Source organism: Budorcas taxicolor, chromosome 19 (assembly GCF_023091745.1).
Source record: "Budorcas taxicolor isolate Tak-1 chromosome 19, Takin1.1, whole genome shotgun sequence".
NCBI lineage: Eukaryota > Metazoa > Chordata > Mammalia > Artiodactyla > Bovidae > Budorcas > Budorcas taxicolor.
In genome coordinates, this window is record NC_068928.1 from 54,535,969 (window position 1) to 54,545,482 (window position 9,514).

Sequence of the window (9,514 nt, forward strand, 5' to 3'; positions counted from 1 at the left end):
AAAGACAAATAAGAAATGGGAAAAATATCTGCCATAAATATCATGGTATAAGGGTGAACGTCTCTGTTATGTTTTTTTTAATCTCATGAAAATGGAAGGAAATAAGACCCAAAACCCAACAGAAAAATGGGCACAAAACATGAACAGCAACAACTTCCTCGAAAAGATGCACAAGTGGCCCTTGCTGCTAAGTCGCTTCAGTCATGTCCGACTCTGTGCGACCCCATAGACGGCAGCCCACCAGGCTCCCCCATCCCTGGGATCCTCCAGGCAAGAACACTGGAGTGGGTTGCCATCTCCTTCTTCAGTGCATGAGAGTGAAAAGTGAAAGTGAAGTTGCTCAGTCGTGTCTGACTCTTAGTGACCCCATGGACTGCAGCCCACCAGGCTCCTCCGTCCATGGGATTTTCCAGGCAAGAGTACTGGAGTGGGGTGCCATTGCCTTCTCCAAAAAGTGGCCCTTAACCAGGTGAAAAAATGTGCAGCTTCACTCATCAGGGAGATCCAAGCTGAAATGACTCTGAGACACCCCTCTGCGCTTTTCGGATTGGCAAAAATTAAGAAGCTTGACATTTTCTGGGCCAGGCTGTGGGAAAACAGGAACTTCTGAAATAGACCATGGAAATGCAAATTTGAACAGCCCTTGTGGAGGGGAATTTGGTTATCTCAAACCAAACTGTCAATACATATGTGTTTATCTCTTGATCTTTCCCACCAAAAACACCTCTTCATCTGTGAATTTACCCTGAAGATATACCTCCAACAATACAAAAATAAATACGCACAAGATTATTCACTGCAACATTGTTTGAAGTTGCAAAATATTGAAAACTGCTGAAATCCTTAAGCATAAGAAATGCAAACATAAAGACTGGTACATCCATACCACGTATGGAGTATGATGCAGCTGAAATAAAGTGAGGAAGATACACATGAACAGACAGGGAGTGGTTTCTAGGACATATTGTTAAGTGTTTTTTTGTTGTTGTTGTTAAGTAAAGACAAAAAACATATACAATATTTATATGCTTTATGTAGGCAAAAATAAACAAGAAAATATACATGTATCTATATATTTTTGCAAAGAAACACAAAGAGAAGATACCAAAATCTAGTGAGATTGGTTAAGTAAGGGGGAAAGGCAAATAGGAACAGGGTGGCCAGGATGAGTGTAGTAAGGGTGGCAGGAGGGAGGGACTTTACTAGGTGGGTTTTTGCTTTTGCTTTTGCTTTTTTCTATTTTTTGGGCGTGCCACACTGCATGTGGGATCTTATCTCCCTGACCAGGCATCAAACCGGTGCCCCACGCAGTGGAAGTGCAGTGTCTTACCCTCTGGACTGCTGGGGGAGTTCCCCTAAGTGTCCATTCTGGTGTATTTTGCCTTTGTACCTTACATACTCAATATCCTTTTTTTTTTTTCTATATAGTCTCAAACTATCTCCCCCCAGATACTTACAAATTAAAGGGAAAACTAGTAATTTTAGAGGGAAGGAACCTGGTAAACGCTAACTTCACCAAGTGATGACAGTTAATATCACTCGTAAGGGAACAAACCAGCATCTGAGAAGGACGCAATATTGCTTTTATGGTGTCCCTGTGCTGTGCTGCTGTGCTAAGCTACTTCAGTTGTGTCCGACTCTGTGTGACCCCAGGGACTGCAGCCTGCCAGGCCCCTCTGTCCATAGGATTCCCCAGGCAAGATACTGGAGTGGGTTGCTATGCTCCCCGCGAGGGGATCTTTCCTACCCAGGGATTGAACCCGCCTCTCTTGTATCTCCTGCATTGGCAGGCGGGTTCTTTACCATGAGCACCACCTGGGAAGTGCTATAGTGTCCCTACTGATGGCATAATAACTTCAGTCTAATCACAAGGAAGCACCACAAGAATCCAAACTGAGGAACAGTCTATCAAATATTCTGTGAAACTCACATATTATCTTTAAAAAATTCTAGGGTCACAAAAAGCAAACATAGGCTGAGAATCTGCTCAAGATTAAAAGAAACCAAAAGGGATGACAACTCATTGCAATGCGTTATCTTAGAATGGACCCTGGACTAGATTTTTATCTTGTTTGCCATCCAAGACTACTGGGACAATTGGCAAAATACAAAGAAGGTCTACAGATTAGACAATGGTTTCATATCAATGCTAATTACCTGATTTTTAAAATAATTGTACTGGGTTAAGCGATGGGGTCACTAAGAGTCCAATACAACTGTGTGACTTCACTTTGAATTTTCACTTTCATGCATTGGAGAAGGAAATGGCAGCCCGCTCCAGTGTTCTTGCCTGGAGGATCCCAGGGATGGCGGAGCCTGGTGGGCTGCTGTCTATGGGGTCGCACAGAGTCGGACACGAATGAAGTGACTTAGCAGCAGCAGCATATAAGAGACATGGGCTTCCCTGGTGGCTCAGTGGTAAAGAATCTGCCTGCAACGCAGCAGACTTCGGTCTGATCCTGAGTCAGGAAGACCCCCTGGAGAAAGGAATGGCAACCCACTCCAGGAGTCTTGCCTGGAAAATTCCATGAACAAAGGAGCCTGAAGGGCTACAGTCCATGGGGTCACCAAGAGCCGGACATAACGGAGTGACTAACACTTCATTTATGTAAGAGACTATCCCTGTGCTTGGAAAACACTGATTGAAATGTTTAGGAATGAAAGGGCATTATATCTGTGACTGGGATTCAGAACGAGTCTCCCCAAATGCACCTCCTTGGCAAGCTATTTTTTTAAGTGTATGTCTATATATTTTATTTGGTTGCCCTGGGCTTCCCAGGTGGCACTAGTGGTAAAGAATCTGCCTGCCAATGCAGGAGATGCAAGGGGCGCAGGTTCAACCCTTGGGTCGGGAAGATCCCCTGGAGGGGTGGGGGTCATGGCAACCCACTGCGGTATTCTTGCCTGGAGAATCCCATGGATAGAGGAGCCTGGCGGGTTATAGTCCATGGGTTCACAGAGGTGGACAAGAGTGACTTAGCATGCATGCACGCACTGGGTCTTAGTTGCAGCATGCAGAATCTTTTAGTTGAGGCATGCAACCTCTTAGTTGTAGCATGTGGGATCTAGTTCCCTGAACGGGGATGGAACGCAGGCCCCCCACATTGGGAGCACAGGGTCTTATCCACTGGACCACCACAGAAGTCCCGCAAGCTCTTTTGAACTGAAGGCAATCAAGACCTAGCAAGCTCAAGAAAAATATTTACGCCTCTCTTAATCACCTAAAAGAATTTAGATAGGGGGCCTGGGCCAGGAAGAAAGGTAACTTTTTACCTAGATCACCTGTCTGTGTGGCAGCGCAAACATCTGAACACTAGCCTCTGCCTTCGTATCATCTTGTGACTTACCCTCTTCCCCTTGGAAGGCCCAGTCCCCCATCCCATCTTAATGACTGATAGCATAACTGACCCCATCTTGGGCAAGCAGCCTAACCGGGAGAATTTGGAGCAATTAGGGCCACCTTCCAGAACACTGCTCAAGGACCATATAAAAAGGAGGAGGAATAAGCCGCATGCCTCTTGAGAAAAATCATCACCAGAGAAAAGATGAAGTCTCTTTATTTGGCATTCCTAGTGCTACCATTGAGTAATCTCCAAATAGAGAAGATTTTCAGCAGAAGCAGAATGAGGCACACTGCAGATTGCTGGACGCGCCCAAAGTCTGGTCATGGGCCAACACAGCCATGCCCAGGCTGTTGGCTGATTCCCATGTCCTTCTCTGGAGGATTTCCCTTGTTGCCCTGAAAATCTTGGGACAGTCCACCCTGCCCCCAACTCCTGGAAGCCAATGCTTCACTGAAGGACTGTAAGGCCCCTCCCCCTTGCTAGTTGTTGTTCAGTCGCTAAGTCGTGTCCGACTGTTTGCAACGCTATGTACTGCAACATGCCAGCCTCCCCTGTCTTTCATTATCTCCTGGAGTTTGCTCAAACTCATGTCCATCCAACCATCTCATCCTCTGTCACTCCCTCCTCCTCCTGCCCTTGATCTTTCCCAGCATCAGGGCCTTTTCCAATGAATTGGCTCTTCCCATCAGGTGGCCACAGTATTGGAGTTTCAGCTTCAGCATCAGTACTGCCGGTGAATATTCAGGACTGATTTCCTTTAGGATGGACTGGTTGGATCTCCTTGCAGTCCAAGGGACTCTCAAGAGTCTTCTCCAGCACCACAGTTCTAAAGCATCAATTCTTTGGCTCTCAGCTTTCTTTATAGTCCAACTGTCACATCCATACATGACCACTGGAAAAACCATAGCCTTGACTAGACGGACCTTTGTCGGCAAACTAATGTCTCGGCTTTCTAATACGCTGTCTAGGTTGGTCGTAGCTTTCCTTTCAAGGAAGAAGCATCGTTTAATTTCATGGCTGCAGTCACCGTCTGAAGTGATTTTCAGTGAATGATAGTCACTCAGTCGTGTCAACTCTTTGCGACTCGATGGGCTGTAGCCCGCCAGGCTTCTCTGTCCGTGGAATTCTCCAGGCAAGAACACAGGAGTGGGCTGCCATTTCCTTCTCCAGGGGATCTGAACATGTTCTGTTCTGTGCTGCTCTATCATGGGAGGCTGTCTGGAACAGAAGGCTGAGGCAGTTAACCCCACAAGGTCAGTGACGATATTAAGGGAAGCCTGAGAGGGAATGGTGTGGAGGCTGACCAAGAGCGCGGGGAAGGGTGGAGTTGTCTCTGCAAGGCCCACCTCTTACCCCCTCTTACCTGTCGGCCTCCTTCAGGCAGCGGCCGACGACGGCTGCCCCCCGAGCCCAGCAGGTGCTGCATGCATTCCGGGTGGCCCATGGAGGCGCCTTGTGCAGAGCCCGCTTGTAGCCTCGGTTGATGGCCTCAATATCCAGGTCCCAGGCCTCGACCAGAGGGGTAAGACGTCCCGGCAGCTGTGGCATGTGCAGGAGGGTGTCCCTGGTCAGCCCAGTGCAGCCCTCGCACCCCACCACACACAGCTCCTCCCGCACAGCTGCCGTGGGTCCATGGGCGTGGTCTTGGAAGTGGTTTTGGAGCCCAAGAAAATCAAATCTGTCACTGCTTCCACTTTTTCCCCTGTTATTAGCCATAAAGTGAGGGGACCAGATACCAAGATCTTTAGTTTTTTGAATGTTGAGTTCTAAGCCAGCTTTTTCACTCGGCTCTTTCACCCTCATCAAGAGGCTCTTTAGTTCCTCTTCACTTTCTGCCATTAGAGTGGCATCATCTTGCTTCAGTTCAGTTCAGTTCAGTTACTCAGTTGTGTCTGACTCTTTGCGACCCCATGGACTGCAGCATGCCAGGCTTCCCTGTCTACCACGAACTCCTGGAGCTTGTTCAAACCCATGTCCATCAAGTCAGTGATGCCATCCAACCATCTTGCTTGGGTTAGAACAAAGCTGTGATATGATCTGTGCTCAGATCCCCAAATCTGGACTGTATCTGAAGCCTCAAACTGACTGCCCCTTTTCTCTCCCTGACAGGTATTTCCTGAAGAATCAAACCACCTCAGGCTCAAGCTCTGGTTCTGGGAAGCCAGCCTGTGACAGAGCCCTTTCTGGCTGATCTTTAACCCATATCGCTGACTCAAATTCTAGGGATAACACTGACACATCAAACCTTTTTGGGTCTCATTGTTTTATTGAGTCATTCTTTCTTGCTATAGAAGCTCTTGACTAGAAACACATTTTGAACTGCCTTTCTTGGAGGCCTAGTTCTGTCACACATTTAAAAATACAATTTTAGGGACTTTCCTGGAGGTCCGGGGTTCAGATTCCACACTTCCATTGCAGGGGGCCCAGGTTCGTTAAGTGCCCAAAAGCCACGAGGCTTGCTCCCCCGCCCCACCAAAAAAAAAAGGAAAGAAAGAAATTTAGCAGGAACACACTGTCAGTTCAATGAGAGAAGTTGTACTTAATAGCTCTCACCCTTTTCTTTGACCCATTCCAGCCTGGACTAAGAGTGTCAAGTTCAAGTTCACCCTTCCAAACCCTAAGGCTTGGGCCACCATTCCTTGGTGGTCTGGTGAAATGAGCTTCCACTGCAGGGGGCACAAGTTCAATCTTTGGTCAGGGAACTAAGGTCCCACATGCTTCCTTTGTGAGTGAGTGTTAGTCACTCAGTTGTGTCCAACTCTTTGCAACCCCATGAACTGTATGTAGCCCGCCAGGCCACTCTGTCCACGGAATTCCCCAGGCAAGAGTACTGGAGTGGGTTGCCATTCCCTTCTCCTGGGGATCGTCCCGACTCAGGGATCGAAAGCCAGGTCAGATTCTTTGCCATCTGAGTCTTGTGGTGTGGCACACCCCCCACCCCCTGCCAAACAACAACAACAAAACTCTAAGGTCCTTTGTCCCACCAGGAGTGCATTTGTAAGGATTCAAAGCCTGGGCCAGGAAGAGGGAATTTTGCCAAAGGGCAGACCTCAGGATCTGCCAACTCAAGGGGGTCCCATCACTGAGCTTCCATTAACCCACCTCTCTCTTTCCTCCCTCTGCTCAGAAGTTGCTGCTGAGGTTCTCCCTGTTACTAACCCATTTGCCACTAACATTGCTTCTCCTTTCTCACATCCTGCACCTTCTGTTTCTAAGTCAGCACAGCTAGAGGACCTCCAGCGTCAATGTGCAATCCTACCACTGCTCACAATTCTCTATTCTGTCTACCTCTTTCATCCAATGGCTTCTGGGTCAGCGGTTTTTGTTCTTGCTTTTCTTCTTCTTCTTTTTTTAATAAATTAAAAAAAAAATTTGTTTCTTTTCCGATGTGGATCACTTTTAAAGTCTTTATTGAATTTGTTACAATATTGTTTCTGTTTTGCTTCTTTGGCCACAAGGCATGTGGGATCTTAGTTCCCCAACCAGGCAGGGATGGAACCCGCACCCCCTGCATTGCAAGGCCAAGCCTTAACCACTGGACCTTCAGGGAAGTCCCTCTGCTCTTCTTGCAGTGAGAAAGCACTTAGGTTTTTTTGAAGTTTGTGAAAATGGGAGGAAGTACCCGGATGCAAAAGTTGTTCCTGGGTCTAGGGTGTGTTACAGAAATGGAGAGGGATTATGAAGCAGAACGGATGTTGGTGTTAGTGATGAGAGGTCTGGAGTTGCCTTAGCAGAGGATGGTGGCATCTTCTTCTGTTTTCAGGGGCGATCCAGCACCTGCTGTCGACTGGTGTAAAGGGAAGGTGAAAGTCCACACCAGTGTTCACAGAAGGAGAAAGGCTCATCTTAACAAGCTCAAGGATTTATACACGTCCACAGAATTGTTTGCAGAGGGGTTGATACTAAAACATGGCATTCTCTGGATTACCACATTCTGGAAAATCACACAGAGCTGCGATGTGCTGGCTACCTGGGAACCAGGAAACTGGGAGCCTTCCCGATCCCCTTCACACACACACCAGCTTCCCCAAGATCTCAAAGCAAAAGCACACCCAGGTGATGTAGGACATGGCAGCCATCATATGTTCACCATCAGTGGAATGTGAGGGCAGGAAAAGGCATGGCTCCACATGCTCCCGCATTTCCTGTAGGCAACACACCCCTTCCAAATGAAACACACACTCTTGTGAGAGCCTAACCTAGGTCACGGCTGGAGAACTCCTCTCCCCCGACATGCAATAAATTTACCCAGCATTGGTGGTTGTTTGTGGTGGTTGTTGGTTGTTGTGTCAGAAAAGTACAATGAGGGGCTTCCCTGGTGGTCCAAGGGGTTGAGAGTCTGTCTTGCTAATGCAGGAGGCAGGGGTTCAATCCCTGGGCTGGGAGGATCCCACATGCCCTGGGGGAGCTGAGTCCATGCACCACAACTACTGAGCCTGCACGCTGCAACTGCTGAAACCCGAGCGCCTCCGAGCCCATGCTCTGCAACAAGAGAAGCCGCTTCAGTGAGAAGCCTGCACACCACAACGAGAGAGCAGCCCCCACTCGCTCCCCGCAACTGGAGAAAGCCCACACTCAGCAACGAAGACCCAGCACAGCCAAAAATAAATTGTTGTTTATTATTGTTTTTAGTCACCAAGTCGAGTCTGACTCTTTTGCAACCCCATGGTCTGTAATCTGCCAGGCTCCTCTGTCCACGGGGTTTCTCAAGCAAAAATACTGGAGTAGGTTACCGTTTCCTCCTCCATGGAATCTTCCTGACCCAGGGATGAAATTCGGGTCTCCTGCACTGGCAGACGGTTTCTTTACCACTGAGCCACCTGGGAAGCCCAAAGTAACTAATTTTAAAAATAAGATCAGTATGTCAGAGTTAGGGACTAAAGAAGTCAGAAAACCCATATCAGGAGAAATGATTGGAATCTGAAAAGGAGGGTTGGTGAGAACAGTGTTTGGGATGAGGGACCAGGTAGGTTTCTGATTTAGACATTTAAGTCAGAGCAGTATCATTGATCACAGGGCTCGGCTTAGAATAGAGACAGACGCATGTCATCTCTTGCCAGGGACATTTATGGTTTTATAAATACACCCACATGGTTCCCAGGAACCTCTCTCTCCTGCCTCATTGCCTTGCAGCCTCCAGTCTGGAAACTAGAAAGAGTCCAGCAGAAGGCTAATTCGTTTTCTAAGTAATCCATTCCTGCCACTGGAATGCCACTTCTGGGAATTTGGAATTTCACCAGGATAAGCCCAGGGCTTATCTTCTCCAACCTGCGAGTCTGAGTCAGATCAGGAAAATCTCTATCATCACCCATGTCTTCCTGCCTCATTGTGCTCCCTTTTGTCCCTAAGATCCACCCTTCAAGTCTCTCGCTCGATTTATAATTTACGTATTTTTAGTTATTATTTGTTGCCCTGTGAACCAAGCATTTGGATTTCAACCAAAGACTATATTCTTTTCTTCAGATCCTCTTGTGAGTTTTCTGATTTAAAAATTCTGTAGCCCTGAAACTAATACATCTTTGTAAATCAACTATACTTCAATTTTTTTTTTTTCTTCTTTCTGGCTGTGCTGGGTCTTCGCTGCTGCTCAGGCTTTGCTCTGGTCGGTGTGCGGGCTTCTCACTGCAGTGGCTCCTTGTTGTGGGGCACAGGCTCTAGGCACACCGGCTTCAGGAATTGCAGCACGTGGGCTCAGCACTTGTGTTGCACGTGCTTAGTTGCTCCAAGGCATGTGGAATCTTCCTGGACCAGGGATCAAACCCATGTCCCTGAACTGGCAAGCAGGTTTCCATCTACTGCACCACCAGGGAATTCCTCCACTGAGTTTTTAAATTTAAAAATCTTGTATACCTGAAACTAACACAGCACTGTAAATCAACTCTACTTCCATTTTTTAATGGTAAAAAAATAAACTACAAAAAAATAAAAAGTCAAGGTCTTTTTTTTTTTCTTCTTTCCTTTTGTTTTGGCAGGCAGAGAGGGGGAACATCAGTCCCAGAACATTTTTGAATGTTCTAATAGAATCTCCCTGAAAGGACTCACAACCATTTAAAGTTCCCCTCCCATCCACCCTTCCTTTTGTTTCAGAGGTGACAGCTGGGGTGTTCAGCCTTGACCTCAAGTGGTGCAATCCTCCTAAATTAGCTGCCCTCTTTGGGCCGCTGAAAACT